Below are 21,905 nucleotides of genomic sequence, written 5' to 3'. Positions count from 1 at the left end.
TTACAATCTAATTTTCTGTAGTATAGCGGTTCCCACCCGCTCCCGCCCCGTGCACGCGCCCGCCCGCCACCCTCTGTGCACGTGCGCGCGCCCGTGCGCGCCCCCGTCAGCTCCGGCCCCGATCCCGCCCCCCTCCACCTTATACGGCCCATCGATGGCCGCCCACCCGCCTCCCAAGTCAGCTCCCACCCACCAACGTTACCGGCCACCGATGTCCGGTGCAGAGAGGGCCACAGAGTGGCTCTCTCTGCATCGGATGGCCATGCAGGGTTATTGCAGGATGCCTCCATATCGAGGCATCACTGCAATAACCGGAAAGCAGCTGGAAGCGAGCAGGATCGCTTCCAGCTGCTTTCCACACTGAGGACGTGCAGGGTACGTTCTCAGGCATTAACTGCCTTTTTTCTGAGGACGTACCCTGCACGTCCTCAGTCGTTAAGGGGTTAAAAAAAAAAAAAAATGTTGCACAAAACACTTTAAAAATATCTTACGAAGTAGTTACATTCATACACCATAATACAAATTATGTGGGTGGCTGAATGTGGCCCCAGGGAGCATAGAGCTACACGTAGTGCAACCCAAACATCGGTAACAACCCAATTCCTTGGGTTGTAACCAAGTCGTATCTTGGTAGCAGTGGATTGGATCAGTCTTCATAATTAAGTCCCGTAGGTTTTGGAGGCCATATCTCCAGAAGGATATAAACAAACTGAAATATATGCAAAGGAGGGCTACTAAAATGGTCTAAAAAGTAAAACTTACTAGTAAAGGCTTAATAACCTAATTATGTATAGCATAGAGGAGAGAAGGGATAAAGATAAGTAAAGCTAAGACTGTGGGGGCGATTTATTAAGCTCCATATGGAGCTTGATGCCCCTTGTTTTCGGCGAGCCTTCAGGCTCACCGGAAACAGTAGTTATGAAGCAGCGATCTAAAGACCGCTGCTCCATAACCTGTCTGCCTGCTCTGAGGTCGCAGACAGAAATCAACCCGATCTAATATGATTAGGTTAATTGACACCCTCTGCTAGTGGCCAATTGGCCGCAAATCTGCAGGGGGCGGCATTGCACCAGCAGTTCACAAGAACTGCTGGTGCAATGATAAATGCTGACAGCGTTAGAACATGCAATGATAAATTCCGACAGCATTAGAAATTGCAATTATAATCACATTTCCAATTTTCTTCCATTATCAGTTATACGCACTTTCAGCTCCTACTGAGCATATTCAAGAGTTCACTGTGTATACGTATATGAGTCTGTAATTGGCTGATTGCTGTCACATGATACAGTGGTCAGGGAAAGGGAAACAATCTTTGAAATTAACAAAAAAAAAAATCTACTGATAATTTAAAATTTAGAGTAATATAAAGTACTATTATATTGGTTTTTTTATTGTGCATTTCTCATGTATTTAATGCTTTTGGAGGTCATCACAGCCCTCCATAGCAGCTATAAAATGGCCATGAGGAAATCTGCAGAGGTCCATGACTTCACCACACTCACTGTCACCATCCTCAGAAACCCAGAAGTGGCAGGCTCTTCATAAAGCGTAAAGGGAGCTGAATGGAGAGGGTAATTAGTCAAACCCTTCAATCCCAGCTCCCTTTAAGGGACAGTTAAGTCATGATTCAGATAGGGCAACTTTCCAATTTCATTTTATCATCAAATTTGCTTTGTTCTTTTGGTATTCTTTGTTAAAATCTAAACCTAGGCTCATATGATAATTTCTAAGCCCTTGAAGGCTGCCTCTAATCTCAGTGCATTTTGAGTTTTTCAATACTCATGTGAGCCATATTGATAACATTGTGCTCACTTCCATGGAGCCAACCCTGCAAGTCTGTCAAAAGATCTGAGATAAGTCTGCAGGGGCTTAGATACAAGGTAATTACAGAGATAAAAAATATATTAAAGGGACATTGTACACTAGATTTATCTTTGAATAAATGTTTTGTAGATGATCACTTTGTATAGCCCATCTGGGAGTGTTTTTGTAAAAATGTATAAATTTGTGTATTTTCAAATAACATTGTGCTGATTTTCAGACTCCTAAACAAGCCCAAAAGTTTAAGTTGTAAACTGATGTCTACAGATTCAAGCTTGCTCTTGTTTGTCTAATGGGTCTTTTCATATGCAGGGAAGAGGAATGGGATGTGTGTCTGCTCATCCTGATTTCCCAGTCCCTTTCACTGGGTGTCCCAGCCCAACCTCATCAACAGTGCTAAATTGGGAGCTTCTAAGTAAGTTTTTAAAAGGTTTTATATTGGATTTTTAGATCAGTATCTGTGCATATTCTTCTTAATAGTAGTGTCTATTATATGCAGTTATATGAAAATTAGTGTATACTAACCCTTTAATATAACCATGTTGGTTATGCAAAACTGGGGAAGGGGTTATAAAGGGATTATCTATCTTTTTAAACAATAATGTTGGTGTATACTGTCCCTTTAAGCCCTAAAAAAAAAGTCCCCCTGTTTGAGAGTAAATCTCCTGCTCTTTCAAACAGTGTATGTTTTGGGAGTCACAGTATAAGCAACACAGTCACATATTTCAATACCAATTATTATAATTGGTCATTAAAAAGCCAGATGATTACTGTAGTAATAGTGATCACCTGTCATGTATAAATACGCATTAAGTTGAGCATAGGCTCACGTGTGCCCCATCTGCAAATCAGAGTTATATAAATATACCCAAAGGTCCTGAATTATATGAGGATAACCCCTTCTTGCTTGTCTATAGAGGTAAGGGGGAAAAAACACAAAACACTACATGTAACCTTGATTATTTAAATTTGAATATATAAATAAATATATATATATATATATATATATATATATATATATATATATATATATATATATATATACACACAGATAACAACAAAAGAAAGCATTATGCTTTTTCTTTTTTTCATTCCCTGTTTGTGTTTCTCTCTGTTGCTATGTAAGCCTCTGTATCTGGGTTTGCCATGCATCTTGTTCAGAGTGGGGTTCCTGTTGTATTTTAATTGCAATCATAGGACATTTAAATGATTGTCCTGTATTGGTGTGTAAGTTGCCTAATTTAAAAAGCGTGATTTAAACTTCATTTTTAACTTATTATGAAAGAAAAGTGACCAGTGTGTGCAAGAACTTTAACAAAAAAACAGTGTGACAAAAATAAATAAACAAATAAATTAAATCTTTAGAAAATAAATAAAAACTAGAAAATCTGCATTCTACTTTACCCAATGATTATGTTTCAAATTTGGCAAATACTTTAGTTAGAATACAAACTACTCTAACTTGGTTTATATGTAAATAAAATGACAATGTTTACTGATACTGCCCCCTATCATGAAACTGCACCACTGCCTTATCATCTCAGTCTATGGGGCAGATATGGTTTATGCCAGCTCATATCAGGGCCTGCACCTCATTAGATGACAACTTTTTTTAGTTTACATTTTAATTAATACACTTTATAATCATTGTAAATTACAAGAAAATGCTATTGATATGCAGCAGTTTATTTTCTTACTATTGTATCCCTTTAATTGTACTACATGCTCTAAACGTTATATATTTCTTCATAAAATTTGTATTATGTATAGTGATAAACATTGGGATTTATTGTGCTTGCAAGTGGATTTGCAATGCACTGATTTATTGCTTCACAACTTATTCCTTCTCTGTCTCCCACCCTCACTCCGGCTCTTATTCACATATTTAACCTATCCCTTTCTACAGGCTCATTCCCTGCCTCCTTCAAACATGCAAAGGTCACCCCCATCCTCAAAAAACCCTCCCTTGACCCTAACTCCCCTGCAAACTACCGCCCCATATTACTGCTCCCGCTAGCTTCAAAATTCCTTGAAAAACTAATTTTCAATCGTCTAACCCACTTCCTGCCCTCCAACTCATTGCTCGACCCCCTGCAATCTGGCTTCCGTCCCCAACACTCAACTGAGACTGCCCTCACCAAGGTTACTAACGATCTCCTTTCTGCTAAAAACAAAGGCTACTACTCTATACTCATCTTACTTGACCTCTCTGCTGCCTTTGACACTGTAGACCATCCCCTTCTCCTACGGACTCTCAGCTCTCTTGGTCTCTGTAACACTGCCCTCTCCTGGATTCACTCTTATCTCTCTAACAGATCCTTCTCCGTCTCTTTTGCTGGTGACTTCTCATCTCTATTGCCCCTGTCTGTTGAAGTACCTCAAGGCTCCATCCTGGGTCCTCTACTCTTCTCTATTTACACTTCTTCTTCACTGGGTAAACTTATTAACAGCTATGGCCTCAGCTATCACCTCTATGCTGATGATACCCAGATCTACCTTTCCACCCCTGCATTCTCCCCTTCTGTCAACTCTCACATCAGCGACTGCTTATCTGGCATTTCCTCCTGGATGGCCTCTCACCACCTAAAAATAATTATGTCCAAGACCGAACTACTTCTAATACAATGTGCGTACATGGATACCCAAAAGGCTAGGCTTTTACAGATGCAAGTCTAGAATTTGCAAGACTTGTAACTATGTTACAGAGGGAGAACTATTCAAATCCTCTGTCTCTAACAGTACTTATCAAATCAGATATAATTTAAATTGTAACTCTACACACGTAATATATCTTCTGACCTGTAGGGGGTGCCAAATCCAATATGTAGGAAAAACCAAAAGGATGCTCAGGGATAGAGCACTCGAGCATATTAGGGACATTGATGACCCCGAGGTGTTTACACCAGTGTCAAAACATTTTAAAAACATGCACGATGCAGATTCATCATTGGCATCCTTTCAGGCAATTGATTATGTCCCCAAACACAAGAGAGGTGGAGATAGAGAGTACAAACTTAGTTACAAAGAGGCACAGTGGATATTTACACTGAATACTAGACATCCTCTAGGAATAAACATGGAGTCAGATGTCAATCTATTTATTTAATTACCTTTAGTATAAATATTTTGTTAAACTGAATTTGTAATGTCCTGCTTTAATCCCCCACTACATATCCCTTGCATATCACTATAGAATTTTTGAATATTTAGTATATATTATTCATATGTAATCAAATGTAAATGTATAGCCACTACTTACTAATGAATTGTGATTCAACTTTACTATACAGGCAGGAAAGTGTTAATTATCACATGTGTGTTTAATTTAATTGTTTAAGTGTATCCCTTAAATTAGGGCATCCGGGTAAGTGCAGATCATAGCAGTGAACAAGTGTGGAGATCCCACACGAAACATGTCTGCTGTTTCCTGCACTACCGGATACTCTTTCCTGCTGATGTGAGCAGCTTTGCTCCCCTATGGTTTTATCCTGCATTCACCACCAATAAAGAAAATGTTTTTTACCTATACAAGGACTTTTCATTTCCTGTGAGTAGGAGTTGCTGTGGAATTTGCATATAGTGGAACTCTGTTTGCGTTCTAACGGGGACGCTTTTCCAGCTGCACCCTCCAACAGGAACAGGCTCCTTTGACGTGTGCACGCTGAAGAAAACGCTGCCGGATATACACGTGGTGCAAGTGAGCGCCGTAGATCTTTTGCTCGTTGTATCTATACTCGTTGGTCTGTGGCTGCTCGCATACACGTAAGGCTGTTATATTGCAGTACGGCTGATATTAGCGTTAACAAGTGCGTTGCTGAAGATATTTGTGCCTGATTTCCTTATCACTTATCCTTGTTTCGTGTGGTGAAGTGGAGTTGTATCACTTACACTTAGTATGTCTGAGGCTACTGCAAGCTTTGTCCTGCGGGACTTAGAAGATACTTTAAATACATATGATACAGAAGTGGAGGGGATATTTGAGGACAACACAAACACATTGGATAGATTATTCTTTCAGATTGACGAATTGAGACGAAGGGACATTAAGTTGGACCTTGACATTAAGACTTTCTTACTATACAAGAAACAACTGAGAATACCTAGGGGGCTTAGGATTCGTAAGTTTCCCTCCTTTGTGGTGACTGATATAGAATTTATCAACAAATGGAACCAAGTATTAAACACCTGTTCTTTTGCTCTTATGGACTTATTGATTGAGCTTAAAAAACAACAGAGACTGGATCTAATTAAACAAATGAAATTAGTTCAAAAGGACTTGCTTGCTTTTCAGGTTGATATTAATTTTAAGTCATATGATAGTAAGTTTGAAGCTAACATGGCAAAGTTTACAAAGGAATTGTGGGAGTTTAAAAAACAGAAACTTTCCAGAGACAAGAGAGATTATGATTTTGAGAAGGTTTACAGATGGAACCAATTCAGACAGGGGTCTCAACATCATGGTCGCAGGTTTCATAGGACTAATCAGCACAAAGATTTGGTAAAACAAAGTAAGAAAGTACATTTTGCTGAAACAGACTATTATGTTGAGACCTCTGATCCTGACTCTAGTGAGGAAGTAACACTACCCAGTAGCATATCAGTGCTTGACAACCCAGGTAGCAACAACATGGATTCAAAAAACGAGAGAGGTCTGGGGGCGAAGTCAAAAAGAAAAAAACAAGAAGGGGTAGGAGGGGTGGCAGAAAAAACAGGCACACAAAACAGAATTCAGACGAGAACACAGACAAGGAGGTACCTTTGAGAAATGTAGTTAATCTTTCCAGTGTAACCCTAACTCAAACTGAAGTAGGGGTTTTGAGCCTAGGTCTTGGTTTCTCACCCACCACCCATTTTGACCTTTTCGGCACTATCCACGATGTAAACAAATTTGTGAGGAAGCTCACTCTCAAAAAACATTTTTCTGACAGTGTGGATGGTGCCAAACAGGTGCACAGTGAGTGTGCCCCTCTTTTAACACAAATAAATATAGATTGTCTAAAGTTTGATGAACAATGCTCAGTTTTGGATTTAATCTCTCTTTGTAATGAAAATGTACAACCTAGTGAAAGCACTATGAAACTTCCATCTGTCTCACATACAAAAAAGAGTCACTTCTATCCAGTACAAAGTAGGAGCAAAAATATAGACGTTTTCCAGCGCACAGTTGAAAAGAAACTAATAGCCTTATCAGAAGACATTCATTCTGACACCAAAAGGAAAAAAGATTTGTTTAGATGCAACCTTGCGCTGGAACAACACCAAGCCCTAAAAACTCTGGGGTCCAACTCAGCTTTGGTCATTAAAGAATCTGACAAAGGGGGCAATGTGGTCATGATGGATAGGGAGTATTATGTACAGGAGTCCCTTAGGCAACTCAATGATATAGAGGTTTACAAAAAGTTAACCTTTAACCCTACTGTAGCCTACACTCCCTTAGTAGAGGATATACTTATCTTTGGCCTCCAGAAGGGGATTATTTTACCCTCATTAATGGATACATTGCTCCCTAAAACTCTGCTCACACCTATTTTTTGCTTCCTCCCTAAGTTGCACAAGGATGCGCTTAGGCCCCCTGGACGTCCCATTATCTCTGGGGTAGGTTCTCTTTTGGAACCACTCTCAGAATTTGTTGACTCCCTTTTACAACCTTTGGTTTGTAATCTAATGAGTTACATCAGAGATACTACCCAGGTTTTGAGAGCTGTATCGGCTATTAAGTGGGAACAAAACTATCGCTTTGTCACCATAGACGTGGTGTCTCTTTACACCTCCATTCCACACCAGCAGGGATTGAATGCTGTTTCTTTCCTTTTGGATAATCATTCTAATTACTCGGAAAACATTAAGCAATTTCTGATTCTGGCCATTGAATTTTTACTTACTCACAATTTCTTTCTGTTTGAGGGGTGTTGTTACCTCCAGAGACGTGGAACAGCTATGGGGGCCAAGTTTGCCCCCTCTTACGCCAATCTCTATATGGGATGGTGGGAGCTTTTCCATGTCTATGGAGGTGACAACCCCTTCAAGAATCACATTGTTTACTTTGGCCGGTATATAGATGATCTGCTGCTGGTGTGGAATGGAGATGAAGACAGTGTTGTCAATTTTGTCAAATATTTGCATGATAATGAAGCAAATCTCAAATTCACTTTTGAGCAACAAAAATCACAAATTATATTTTTAGACATTGAACTTAGTGCAAATATATCAACATGCACTATTGACACCTGTCTTTATAGGAAACCAACGGGTGGCAATACAATTTTAAATTACAAATCGTGCCACCCAGGACACGTCTTGAAAGCCATACCAAAAGGCCAATACATACGGACTAAAAGACTCTGTTCCAATGATGCAACATATAAGGAACAAATTGATATTTTGGACAAGAGACTGTCTGAGCGTGGCTATCCAACTCATTTACTAAAAACTACTAGAGAAGAAGTCACTCTAATACCACGTGATACTCTTTTGGAGTACAAACGTGTTGATTTGGATCGCTCTAAAACAAAGATTAGTGGGAACAAGCTAATTTTTAGCACTCCATACAGTCAGGAATTTCACAAAATCTGTAACGTTGTAAAAGAATGTTTACCCATCCTTGCCACTGACCCCAGTTTGGAGAAAGTGGCAAATAATGGATGTAAATTCATGGCTAGAAAAGCTAAGACCATAGGAAATATGGTGGCCCCTTCTCAATTACCTGAACGCAATGTGCGTACATGGATACCCAAAAGGCTAGGCTTTTACAGATGCAAGTCTAGAATTTGCAAGACTTGTAACTATGTCACAGAGGGAGAACTGTTCAAATCCTCTGTCTCTAACAGTACTTATCAAATCAGATATAATTTAAATTGTAACTCTACGCACGTAATATATCTTCTGACCTGTAGGGGGTGCCAAATCCAATATGTAGGAAAAACCAAAAGGATGCTCAGGGATAGAGCACTCGAGCATATTAGGGACATTGATGACCCCGAGGTGTTTACACCAGTGTCAAAACATTTTAAAAACATGCACGATGCAGATTCATCATTGGCATCCTTTCAGGCAATCGATTATGTCCCCAAACACAAGAGAGGTGGAGATAGAGAGTACAAACTTAGTTACAAAGAGGCACAGTGGATATTTACACTGAATACTAGACATCCTCTAGGAATAAACATGGAGTCAGATGTCAATCTATTTATTTAATTACCTTTAGTATAAATATTTTGTTAAACTGAATTTGTAATGTCCTGCTTTAATCCCCCACTACATATCCCTTGCATATCACTATAGAATTTTTGAATATTTAGTATATATTATTCATATGTAATCAAATGTAAATGTATAGCCACTACTTACTAATGAATTGTGATTCAACTTTACTATACAGGCATGAAAGTGTTAATTATCACATGTGTGTTTAATTTAATTGTTTAAGTGTATCCCTTAAATTAGGGCATCCGGGTAAGTGCAGATCATAGCAGTGAACAAGTGTGGAGATCCCACACGAAACATGTCTGCTGTTTCCTGCACTACCGGATACTCTTTCCTGCTGATGTGAGCAGCTTTGCTCCCCTATGGTTTTATCCTGCATTCACCACCAATAAAGAAAATGTTTTTTACCTATACAAGGACTTTTCATTTCCTGTGAGTAGGAGTTGCTGTGGAATTTGCATATAGTGGAACTCTGTTTGCGTTCTAACGGGGACGCTTTTCCAGCTGCACCCTCCAACAGGAACAGGCTCCTTTGACGTGTGCACGCTGAAGAAAACGCTGCCGGATATACACGTGGTGCAAGTGAGCGCCGTAGATCTTTTGCTCGTTGTATCTATACTCGTTGGTCTGTGGCTGCTCGCATACACGTAAGGCTGTTATATTGCAGTACGGCTGATATTAGCGTTAACAAGTGCGTTGCTGAAGATATTTGTGCCTGATTTCCTTATCACTTATCCTTGTTTCGTGTGGTGAAGTGGAGTTGTATCACTTACACTTAGTATGTCTGAGGCTACTGCAAGCTTTGTCCTGCGGGACTTAGAAGATACTTTAAATACATATGATACAGAAGTGGAGGGGATATTTGAGGACAACACAAACACATTGGATAGATTATTCTTTCAGATTGACGAATTGAGACGAAGGGACATTAAGTTGGACCTTGACATTAAGACTTTCTTACTATACAAGAAACAACTGAGAATACCTAGGGGGCTTAGGATTCGTAAGTTTCCCTCCTTTGTGGTGACTGATATAGAATTTATCAACAAATGGAACCAAGTATTAAACACCTGTTCTTTTGCTCTTATGGACTTATTGATTGAGCTTAAAAAACAACAGAGACTGGATCTAATTAAACAAATGAAATTAGTTCAAAAGGACTTGCTTGCTTTTCAGGTTGATATTAATTTTAAGTCATATGATAGTAAGTTTGAAGCTAACATGGCAAAGTTTACAAAGGAATTGTGGGAGTTTAAAAAACAGAAACTTTCCAGAGACAAGAGAGATTATGATTTTGAGAAGGTTTACAGATGGAACCAATTCAGACAGGGGTCTCAACATCATGGTCGCAGGTTTCATAGGACTAATCAGCACAAAGATTTGGTAAAACAAAGTAAGAAAGTACATTTTGCTGAAACAGACTATTATGTTGAGACCTCTGATCCTGACTCTAGTGAGGAAGTAACACTACCCAGTAGCATATCAGTGCTTGACAACCCAGGTAGCAACAACATGGATTCAAAAAACGAGAGAGGTCTGGGGGCGAAGTCAAAAAGAAAAAAACAAGAAGGGGTAGGAGGGGGTGGCAGAAAAAACAGGCACACAAAACAGAATTCAGACGAGAACACAGACAAGGAGGTACCTTTGAGAAATGTAGTTAATCTTTCCAGTGTAACCCTAACTCAAACTGAAGTAGGGGTTTTGAGCCTAGGTCTTGGTTTCTCACCCACCACCCATTTTGACCTTTTCGGCACTATCCACGATGTAAACAAATTTGTGAGGAAGCTCACTCTCAAAAAACATTTTTCTGACAGTGTGGATGGTGCCAAACAGGTGCACAGTGAGTGTGCCCCTCTTTTAACACAAATAAATATAGATTGTCTAAAGTTTGATGAACAATGCTCAGTTTTGGATTTAATCTCTCTTTGTAATGAAAATGTACAACCTAGTGAAAGCACTATGAAACTTCCATCTGTCTCACATACAAAAAAGAGTCACTTCTATCCAGTACAAAGTAGGAGCAAAAATATAGACGTTTTCCAGCGCACAGTTGAAAAGAAACTAATAGCCTTATCAGAAGACATTCATTCTGACACCAAAAGGAAAAAAGATTTGTTTAGATGCAACCTTGCGCTGGAACAACACCAAGCCCTAAAAACTCTGGGGTCCAACTCAGCTTTGGTCATTAAAGAATCTGACAAAGGGGGCAATGTGGTCATGATGGATAGGGAGTATTATGTACAGGAGTCCCTTAGGCAACTCAATGATATAGAGGTTTACAAAAAGTTAACCTTTAACCCTACTGTAGCCTACACTCCCTTAGTAGAGGATATACTTATCTTTGGCCTCCAGAAGGGGATTATTTTACCCTCATTAATGGATACATTGCTCCCTAAAACTCTGCTCACACCTATTTTTTGCTTCCTCCCTAAGTTGCACAAGGATGCGCTTAGGCCCCCTGGACGTCCCATTATCTCTGGGGTAGGTTCTCTTTTGGAACCACTCTCAGAATTTGTTGACTCCCTTTTACAACCTTTGGTTTGTAATCTAATGAGTTACATCAGAGATACTACCCAGGTTTTGAGAGCTGTATCGGCTATTAAGTGGGAACAAAACTATCGCTTTGTCACCATAGACGTGGTGTCTCTTTACACCTCCATTCCACACCAGCAGGGATTGAATGCTGTTTCTTTCCTTTTGGATAATCATTCTAATTACTCGGAAAACATTAAGCAATTTCTGATTCTGGCCATTGAATTTTTACTTACTCACAATTTCTTTCTGTTTGAGGGGTGTTGTTACCTCCAGAGACGTGGAACAGCTATGGGGGCCAAGTTTGCCCCCCTCTTACGCCAATCTCTATATGGGATGGTGGGAGCTTTTCCATGTCTATGGAGGTGACAACCCCTTCAAGAATCACATTGTTTACTTTGGCCGGTATATAGATGATCTGCTGCTGGTGTGGAATGGAGATGAAGACAGTGTTGTCAATTTTGTCAAATATTTGCATGATAATGAAGCAAATCTCAAATTCACTTTTGAGCAACAAAAATCACAAATTATATTTTTAGACATTGAACTTAGTGCAAATATATCAACATGCACTATTGACACCTGTCTTTATAGGAAACCAACGGGTGGCAATACAATTTTAAATTACAAATCGTGCCACCCAGGACACGTCTTGAAAGCCATACCAAAAGGCCAATACATACGGACTAAAAGACTCTGTTCCAATGATGCAACATATAAGGAACAAATTGATATTTTGGACAAGAGACTGTCTGAGCGTGGCTATCCAACTCATTTACTAAAAACTACTAGAGAAGAAGTCACTCTAATACCACGTGATACTCTTTTGGAGTACAAACGTGTTGATTTGGATCGCTCTAAAACAAAGATTAGTGGGAACAAGCTAATTTTTAGCACTCCATACAGTCAGGAATTTCACAAAATCTGTAACGTTGTAAAAGAATGTTTACCCATCCTTGCCACTGACCCCAGTTTGGAGAAAGTGGCAAATAATGGATGTAAATTCATGGCTAGAAAAGCTAAGACCATAGGAAATATGGTGGCCCCTTCTCAATTACCTGAACGCAATGTGCGTACATGGATACCCAAAAGGCTAGGCTTTTACAGATGCAAGTCTAGAATTTGCAAGACTTGTAACTATGTCACAGAGGGAGAACTGTTCAAATCCTCTGTCTCTAACAGTACTTATCAAATCAGATATAATTTAAATTGTAACTCTACGCACGTAATATATCTTCTGACCTGTAGGGGGTGCCAAATCCAATATGTAGGAAAAACCAAAAGGATGCTCAGGGATAGAGCACTCGAGCATATTAGGGACATTGATGACCCCGAGGTGTTTACACCAGTGTCAAAACATTTTAAAAACATGCACGATGCAGATTCATCATTGGCATCCTTTCAGGCAATCGATTATGTCCCCAAACACAAGAGAGGTGGAGATAGAGAGTACAAACTTAGTTACAAAGAGGCACAGTGGATATTTACACTGAATACTAGACATCCTCTAGGAATAAACATGGAGTCAGATGTCAATCTATTTATTTAATTACCTTTAGTATAAATATTTTGTTAAACTGAATTTGTAATGTCCTGCTTTAATCCCCCACTACATATCCCTTGCATATCACTATAGAATTTTTGAATATTTAGTATATATTATTCATATGTAATCAAATGTAAATGTATAGCCACTACTTACTAATGAATTGTGATTCAACTTTACTATACAGGCATGAAAGTGTTAATTATCACATGTGTGTTTAATTTAATTGTTTAAGTGTATCCCTTAAATTAGGGCATCCGGGTAAGTGCAGATCATAGCAGTGAACAAGTGTGGAGATCCCACACGAAACATGTCTGCTGTTTCCTGCACTACCGGATACTCTTTCCTGCTGATGTGAGCAGCTTTGCTCCCCTATGGTTTTATCCTGCATTCACCACCAATAAAGAAAATGTTTTTTACCTATACAAGGACTTTTCATTTCCTGTGAGTAGGAGTTGCTGTGGAATTTGCATATACTTCTAATACCCCCCTCTAACTCTACTCCAGTTTCTAATTTTTCTATCACTGTTGGCGGCACCACTATCTCCCCATCACCCCAAGTCCGCTGCCTTGGAGTCACGCTTGACTCAAATCTGTCCTTCATTCCCCACATCCAACTGCTCTCTTCATCCTGCCACAACCACCTACGCAATATCTCCAAAATTTGTCCATTTCTGAGTGCTGAAACTACTAAACAGCTAATCCACTCCCTGGTAATTTCAAGACTTGACTAATGTAACAACTTACTAACTGGCCTCCCTCTCTCCCGCCTCTCTCCCCTCCAATCCATCCTAAATTAATCTGCCAGGCTAATCCACCTCTCTTGACGCTCTGTTTCTGCAGTGCCTCTATGTGAGTCCCTTCACTGGCTACCCATTCACAACAGAGTTAAATTCAAAATTCTCACCCTGACCCACAAAGCCCTCACCAATGCTGCCCTACCCTACCTGTCCTCCCTCATCAACAAATATACTCCTGCCCGTCCCCTAAGAACCAACAACAACCTGCTTCTGGCGTCCTCCACCATCACCTCCTCTCATGCTAGATTACAGGTCTTCTCTCGTGAGGCACCAACCCTCTGGAAAGCACTTCCTCGAGATGTCAGACTTGCCCCTAACCTCTCCTCCTTTAAACGTTCCCTAAAAAAACCTTTTTGTTCAGGGAAGCTTATCACCCGATTTATTAACAAATTAACCTCACTTAACTAACAGTTGCCCTCTATCTCCTCACTAATATCATTCTCACCTCTGCAGTCCCCACCTCCTGTTTCCCATCCTCCTACCCATCTAGATTGTAAGTTCCCACGGGAATAGGGCCCTCAATTCCCCCTGTATTTGTCTGTAAAATTCTGTCTTTTATCGTATTGTTTCTCCATTGTACTGTTATCCTTGTACCCATGGACAGCGCTGCAGAATTTGTTGGCGCTTTGCAAATAAAGAATAATAATAATAATAATAATATGTATAAAACAAACATAACTTTAATGTCCCTTTTAATTGTTGAACAAACTCTAGACATAGGGGCATATTTATCAAGCTCCGTATAGAGCTTGAAGCCCCTTGTTTCCAGCGAGCTTTCAGGCACGCCGGAAACAGAAGATATCAAGAAGTTATGAAGCAGTGGTCTAAAGACCGCTGCTCCATAACTTGTCCGTCTGCTCTGAGGCGGTGGACAGAAATCAACCCGATCGAATTCGATCGGGTTGATTGACACCCCCTCCTGGCGACCAATTGGCCAGAATCTGCAGGGTGCGGCATTGCACCAGCAGTTCACAAGATTTGCTGGTGCAATGATAAAAGCCGACAGCATATGCTGTCAGCATTTATCGATAGACAGCGATGTGCAGTGGACATGATACACTACGTATCATGTTCGCTCGCACATTGTTAAATATACCCCATAGTATATGGATTATGGGAATGCTATAACTTTATTGGTATGTGGTACATAATGCTATGCTCCGTTGTATTTTTATGTCTTTTTTTCTGTTTTTTTAATTTACATACCTGAAAAAAACAACACAAACTAAAACTACAATTATATTGTTTGATGTAAATTAGAAAGTTCTTTTCATATCTGTAACTACTACCTTTGACTGCTCGACACAGGAAAGGGTAGATGAACACATTTAATTTCAAGACAGTGCATATATTTTGAAGTATTCCTTCCGCCACCTGCAAAGTAATTATATAGATAAAAATAAACTGGTACCAAACTGTGTACAGAATGCATACAGCATCTGGAGAAACAAATTTGTGAATTCTCACAAAAACTGAATTCAAATTCAGACGCTAACAATAAAGCATTTAAAGGGTCACTGCACTATTACAGAAATAGAATTGGATATAATGTATTGTTTACCAATAGTTAAATAGAGATTAGTAAGATGAGTAATTTTAAATATGCATGTTTCCCTTTTTGCATATTGTTTAAACTCCTTGAGGTGATACAGCCAATCAGAGTCCAAGACCCATAAGCCATTTTCTTGGATAGTGAGTGGTCATGCTACTTAAAGTTGTTTGTTGTCAAGTTGGTATTTTTTTGAAATTGCACTTTATTATTACACTATTGCTTGCATATAGCTATGTATTTAAAGGGACAGTCAACCTTAAAAAAAAAAATCTAAATATATGTAAAGGTTATTGAAGCTAAATACATCAAACAGTATCCCAAAGTGGAACGTTAAGAAATGTGTAAGTAAATTAACTAACTATTTCATCCTCGGCCATTTAGAGATGGCGCCTGAGCCTTCCTACGTCATCTTGATGTATTTAGTCTCCCAAAATTGAATCTAGTCGAATTTGCGTTGTCCCGCAATTTGCGCATGCGCAATACGCCGATTATGCTCAAAGGGGGATTTCTGTTGCAGGAACTACTAACGACCACTCAGTATTGTAACCGCTCACTTAAGGTAAATGGAATACTGTATCTGTATACTGAGCCATTGTTAGTAGTTCCTGCCACAAAAAGCCCCCCTTGAGCATAATCAGTGCATTGCGCATGTACAAATTGCAGGACCCCACAAATTCGACTAGATTCAATTTTGGAAGACTGAATACATCAGAATGACATAGGGGTAGGAGGGCTCAGGTGGCCATCTCTAAACGGCCGAGGATGAAATGGTTAGTTGATTTACTTACACATTTCTTAATGTTCCACTTTGGGATACTGTTTGATGTATTTAGCTTCAATAACCTTTTACATATATTTAGGAACATTTTTAAAGTTGACTGTCCTTTTAACCCCTGTAAAGAGATTAAACACATAGGGGTCGATTTATGCAAGGCTTCATCTGCCTTCACACCCCTCAATCTCTCCGGTCCCGTCTGACTGGGGAAATTGACAGTTCATACCCGTGCGTGATTAGCTAAATGCGGGCAGGGGGCAGCATTGCACAAGAGAGCAAAATAGTGTTCTTGTGCAATGCTGAATTTTGACAGCGGAATTCCGCCCACCAGAGGCGAGCTGCAGCGGACAGGGGCACATATGTACACCCCTGTCCGCCGTAGCTTGATAAATCGACCCCATAGGCGTTGATCACAATCTTTCCAATATAGGCTCCCGACAACTCATTTTCAGTTTCAGCAGATATGGGAAACATGCTTTTCTGGTGATCACAATCAAAAATTGATTATGCTGATTAAAGCACACAACTGCAAACTAATTTTCAACAGAAAACCTCCTGAGTCCTGAAATGTGTTTTCAGTTGTTACTAGGGTTGCCGGTTGTCCAGTATTAAACCAGACAATCCATTATTTTAGCAGCTTGCCCAGTAAAATCTTTACAAAAATATTGGAAACTTAAATCTTAATTTTCTTTTAAAGTCCCTGTGTGTTAGCTGAATGTAAATGGCCTACTTCCTCAATGCATTTACAAAAATGGAGCAGTTAGAAGTATTGGGCAGTCAAGGCTGTCAAATAATTTTTGCTTATATGTATTACTAGCATCTTAAGCAGTAAAATGATTGATTTGTATTTTACTGGCAGTCAAGGGGTAAAATTACTTCTCAGTTGAGAAAAATATATATGTGGGATCAAGAGTGGGGGCTAAGGTAGATCTTTTTGGCAGTGCATTGTTTGACCCCTCATACCATTGTACCTGATCACAAATTGTCCATTATTTTTGTTGAGGACATCTGGCAACCTTAGTTGTTCCATACTTGTTAGAGTGTTCAAAACTGGGAATACATTACAGTTACATTATAGCTCTATTCAATTCATTTGTACAGTGTGTAATGGAAATCATTTACATGTGTGAGATTACCTTTTGCAATCCTAATCCATCCTGATAACTGGTAAACAGTATGAATGCAGTTTGTATATAGGCATGATGGGTAAACTGGTCATGTTTGCTCAATGATTATATTGACACAATATTTTAAAAGGTTTTTTTTCTCAATATATCTAAGCATTAAATGTAAAAAATCATTTTCTGGTTTGCTGAGATATACTTTTGAGATCAAGAATAACATTATTGGTGTCTACTAGAAGGAAGTGACTGCAACTTATCTCACACTGTAAACCATGAAACAGCTCCACTGCAATAAGGTAGCTGCAAAAATGTTGTCCAGATGGGATTGCACCTTTGTGACAGGGCTTTCAAAATGAACTTCTTCTTTGTGACCAGGATTCCAATAATGTAGCTGCAAAAACTTTAAACCACAATGTTGTCAATGGGTTTTGTCTTTGCGGTTGCAAGGACTCAATCTCGTCTGAAAGCCCAGACACAAGGGCGCAAACCCATTTGAAAGCCCAAACACAAGGGAGCAGTCCCATTTGAAAGCCCAGTCACAAGGGAGCAGTCCCATTTGAAAGCCCAGTCACAAGGGAGCAGTCCCATTTGAAAGCCCAGTCACAAGGGAGCAGTCCCATTTGAAAGCCCAGTCACAAGGGTACAGTTCCATTTGAAAGCCCAGTCACAAGGGCGCAAGCCTATTTGAAAGCCCAGTCACATATAGATTTTGCAAAGGTTTTCTGAGCCCTTCATGGTAACTCCAGATATATGGCTAAAGTGAAAGTAATATTTGTCAGTAAAAGTGATGATAAACTTTCCTCTTTATAAAAACAGATCCGGAATGTTAGTGATATTTTAGATGGAGTTTAATTCATCAGTTGTAATGGAGATGAGCTATGACTTACTTTTAATATAGATATGAAATTCAAATACGATGCATTCGGCCACCCAGTTCAAAAGTCATTTTTTCTTTGAGCTAATGGTTTGAACTGTTGTTCAATCAGCACTCTCCCCAAATGGCACTTTTGTTGTAGCTAGAGTGCTGATTGAAGAACAGTTCAAACCATTAGCTCACAGAAAAATTGACTTTTGAAGTGTGAGGTGGAGTGCCGGGTATTAAAATGTCATATTTATTTTAAAAAGTAAGTTATAGCGCAACTTCATTACAACTGATTAATTAAACTCCATCTAAAATATCACTAACATTCTAAATCTGTTTTTATAAAAGGGAGAGTTTACCATCACTTGATTTATTCAGTACGGATGAGGATTCATTAAATTGTTCCAATAAAGATTTTTCACTTAAAGGGACAACTTGAGATTGCAATATAAAAGGTATAGTTATGCATAATAAAAAGTTACAAAATACTTTCATTATTTATTTTGTCCATTTTTTTTTCTTTCATTTATCTCTGAACAGTGTGAAATTCTAATATTCAGAACAGAAAAAAAAGAATCACATAGCAGTCCTCTCAAGGCTATCCCTGTTACATATATTTCCCTAATATGCTTTAACAGATTTGAACTATAGAACAATGCATTTTATACTATCATAATTGCCGTGACTAGCCTTATCAGCTGTAGACTCAAGCCCAGATTGGCTCCTGCAAATGTGGAGTTTGGTTGTTAAAAAAACAAAAAACACAGTTGTGGCAAATAAGATGCTGGTTTGATTTAAAAATGTTTAAATCACTAGGAATTCCTTATAATTAAAAATTGTTTACTGTCCCATAAACCAATAATATTAATTTATGATGTGTGCAATCAGTAATTTTGTAACCTTCTGGTAGATGTTATAATTAAAAGGAAATACTTTAGTGCCATCATAAATTATCTTAATAGTTTAAAACTGTGATTTTAATTTTATTTTAAAATAAAAGAATATATTTTATTACCAGGAACCTGAGCATAGGCATGAACACTACTTAAAAAATGCCACATAATATGCAAAGAAGATGTGTTTTAAACAGGTGCAAATATATGTTTTCTAATTGATTGGAATAGCACTTTTGAGTTTAATGCAAGGTCTCAATGCAAGTTATAGGAGTTGTTTTTGTGGTCAGAAAACATTTGATAAACATTAGGTAAATGGATTATTGCAGGGTTAATGGATGTTTTGGAACTTGAAAACTCTGGTTTATACTTCACAAGGAAACTTGTGTTATTGGAATGGATTCCACTGTGTCATGTAGCAGCACCTATTCCTTGTACTAGAGTGGACACATTTCCATTCTTACCAAGTTTTTCCTAAATGACATCCGGGAATGGAAATACTAGGCTAAGTATGGGAGACTTGTGCATAGAATCACCTGTATGCAGTGGGAGGACCAATGTCTGTGGAGGTCATGGTTTCTGTTGGTGGGGTTTCACTTTTTAAAAGTATTTTACAGCGAAGGCAGGTAAAATAAATAATGAACTTATATAGCAATATTGTGCTATTTTTCTTTATAAAACATTTTACAGGGAGATCCAGTGTTGAGTTTAATGTCCCTTTAAAGAACCATTAATAAAATTAGAATTGCATAATCAATAAATGCATAATAAAAAGGCCAATGCAATAGTACTTTAAATTAATTTAAAATGAGCAGCAAATGTTTTTTTCTGGCAGATTTCAAAATTTGCTTCCATTTTCCTGCCCCCTCTATCATGTGACAGCCAGCAGCGAATCACAGACTCATATATGTATACAGTGTGAATGCCTCAGAAATTGTGCATACATTGATAATGGGAGTACATTTGTATTTTATTTATTTTTAATTGCTTGCTCTATCTGAATCATGAAAGTTTAATTTATACTTCAATGTCGCTTTAGTTCTAAAACAGTAATGCCCAACCAGTAAATAGTGAGTTTATGCCCCCTTTAAATACTCTGTTTTAGTGAAGAGAGGTAGAATGATGTTATTAATCATCTTGATCTCACTAACCAATCAGAAATTATTGTCAAAGTGTAGGGCATAATAAAAGCAAAATGTATCATGTTCTGAAATTACTGAAAAATAAGTGAATACATTTTAAGATAAGTTTTTCTCACTCAGATGTGCAAAACAGTTTAAGTGCATGTAAAGGAAACAAAACAATGTTTAAATTTGGGAATCCAGCTGTTCGCTGACTGCATTGACAGATTATTATGACTCATACTCTATTTGTTTTCAAAGACATTCGCAGTCAGTAAGTGCAAGTTCATTTTGTGACTCACCGCTTAGAGACGAGTGGGAGGAAGAGGTGGATATTTTCTAGAGCTCAGGATTATTTGGCTGAAAAAAATGGACACTGATGAATTTGGGGATTTTTTAAACATATTACTGAGAAAAGAAAAATTAATTCACAGAGATCTTATTTTAATTGTTTTGTGTTAAAGGGATATGAAACCCATTTTTTTCTTTCATGATTCAGATAGAACATACATTTTATAACAACTTTCCAATTTTCTTTTCTTTATTTTCTTAATTTTCTTGTTATCCTCTGTTAAAAAGCAAGAAGTTAAAGGGACACTGAACCCATTTTTTTCTTTAGTGATTCAGATAGAGCATGCAATTTTAAGCAACTTTATAATTTACTCCTATTATCAATTTTTCTTCGTCCTCTTGCAATCTTTATTTTAAAAAGAAGGCATCTAAGCTTTTTTTTTTGGTTCAGTACTCTGGACAGCACTTTTTTATTGGTGGATGAATTTATCCACCAATCAGCAAGAACAACCCAGGTTGTTCACCAAAATGGGCCAACATCTAAACTTACATTCTTGCATTTCAAATAAAGATACCAAGAGAATGAAGAAAATGTGATAATAGGAGTAAATTAGAAAGTTGCTTAAAATGTCATGCTCTATTTGAATCACGAAAGAAAAACATTTGGATTCAGTGTCCCTTTAATCTCAGGAGTGTGCACGTGTCTACAGCACTATACAGCAGCAGTTTTGCAACAATGTTATACATTAGCAAGAGCACTAGATGGCAGAACTATTTTCTGTTATGTAATGTTTCAGGCATGTGCATGCTGCCTACCTAGGTAACTCTTCAACAAAGAATAACAAGAGAATAAAGAAAATGTAATAGAAGTAAATTGGAAACTTTTTAAAAAATGTATTTTCTATCTGAATCATGAAAGAAAAACATTTGGATTCAGTGTCCCTTTAAGTCCAGGAGTGTGCATGTGTCTACAGCACTATACGGCAGCAGTTTTGCAACAATGTTATACATTAGCAAGAGCACTAGATGGTAGAACTATTTTCTGTTATGTAATGCTTCAGGCATGTGCACGCTGCCTACCTAGGTAACTCTTCAACAAAGAATAACAAGAGAATAAAGAAAATGTAATAATAGAAGTAAATTGGAAACTTTTTTTAAATGGTATTTTCTATCTGAATCATGAAAGAAAACTGTTGGGTGTCACTGTCCCTTTAAACATGATCTGTATTTCTTAAAGCAGTTCAAGAAATAATTGATGGTTAAATATAACTGCAGTTTAGCATATCACCAGTGCCAAAACATGATGTGGTATATTTGGTAAACTAAAATGTTAAGTGAATATTTTGTTTAAAAAAATACCCAACAATATAAAATGTTAAAAA

Source organism: Bombina bombina, chromosome 2 (assembly GCF_027579735.1).
Source record: "Bombina bombina isolate aBomBom1 chromosome 2, aBomBom1.pri, whole genome shotgun sequence".
Classification (NCBI taxonomy): Eukaryota; Metazoa; Chordata; class Amphibia; order Anura; family Bombinatoridae; genus Bombina; species Bombina bombina.
Note: the sequence above shows the minus strand (reverse complement) of the source record.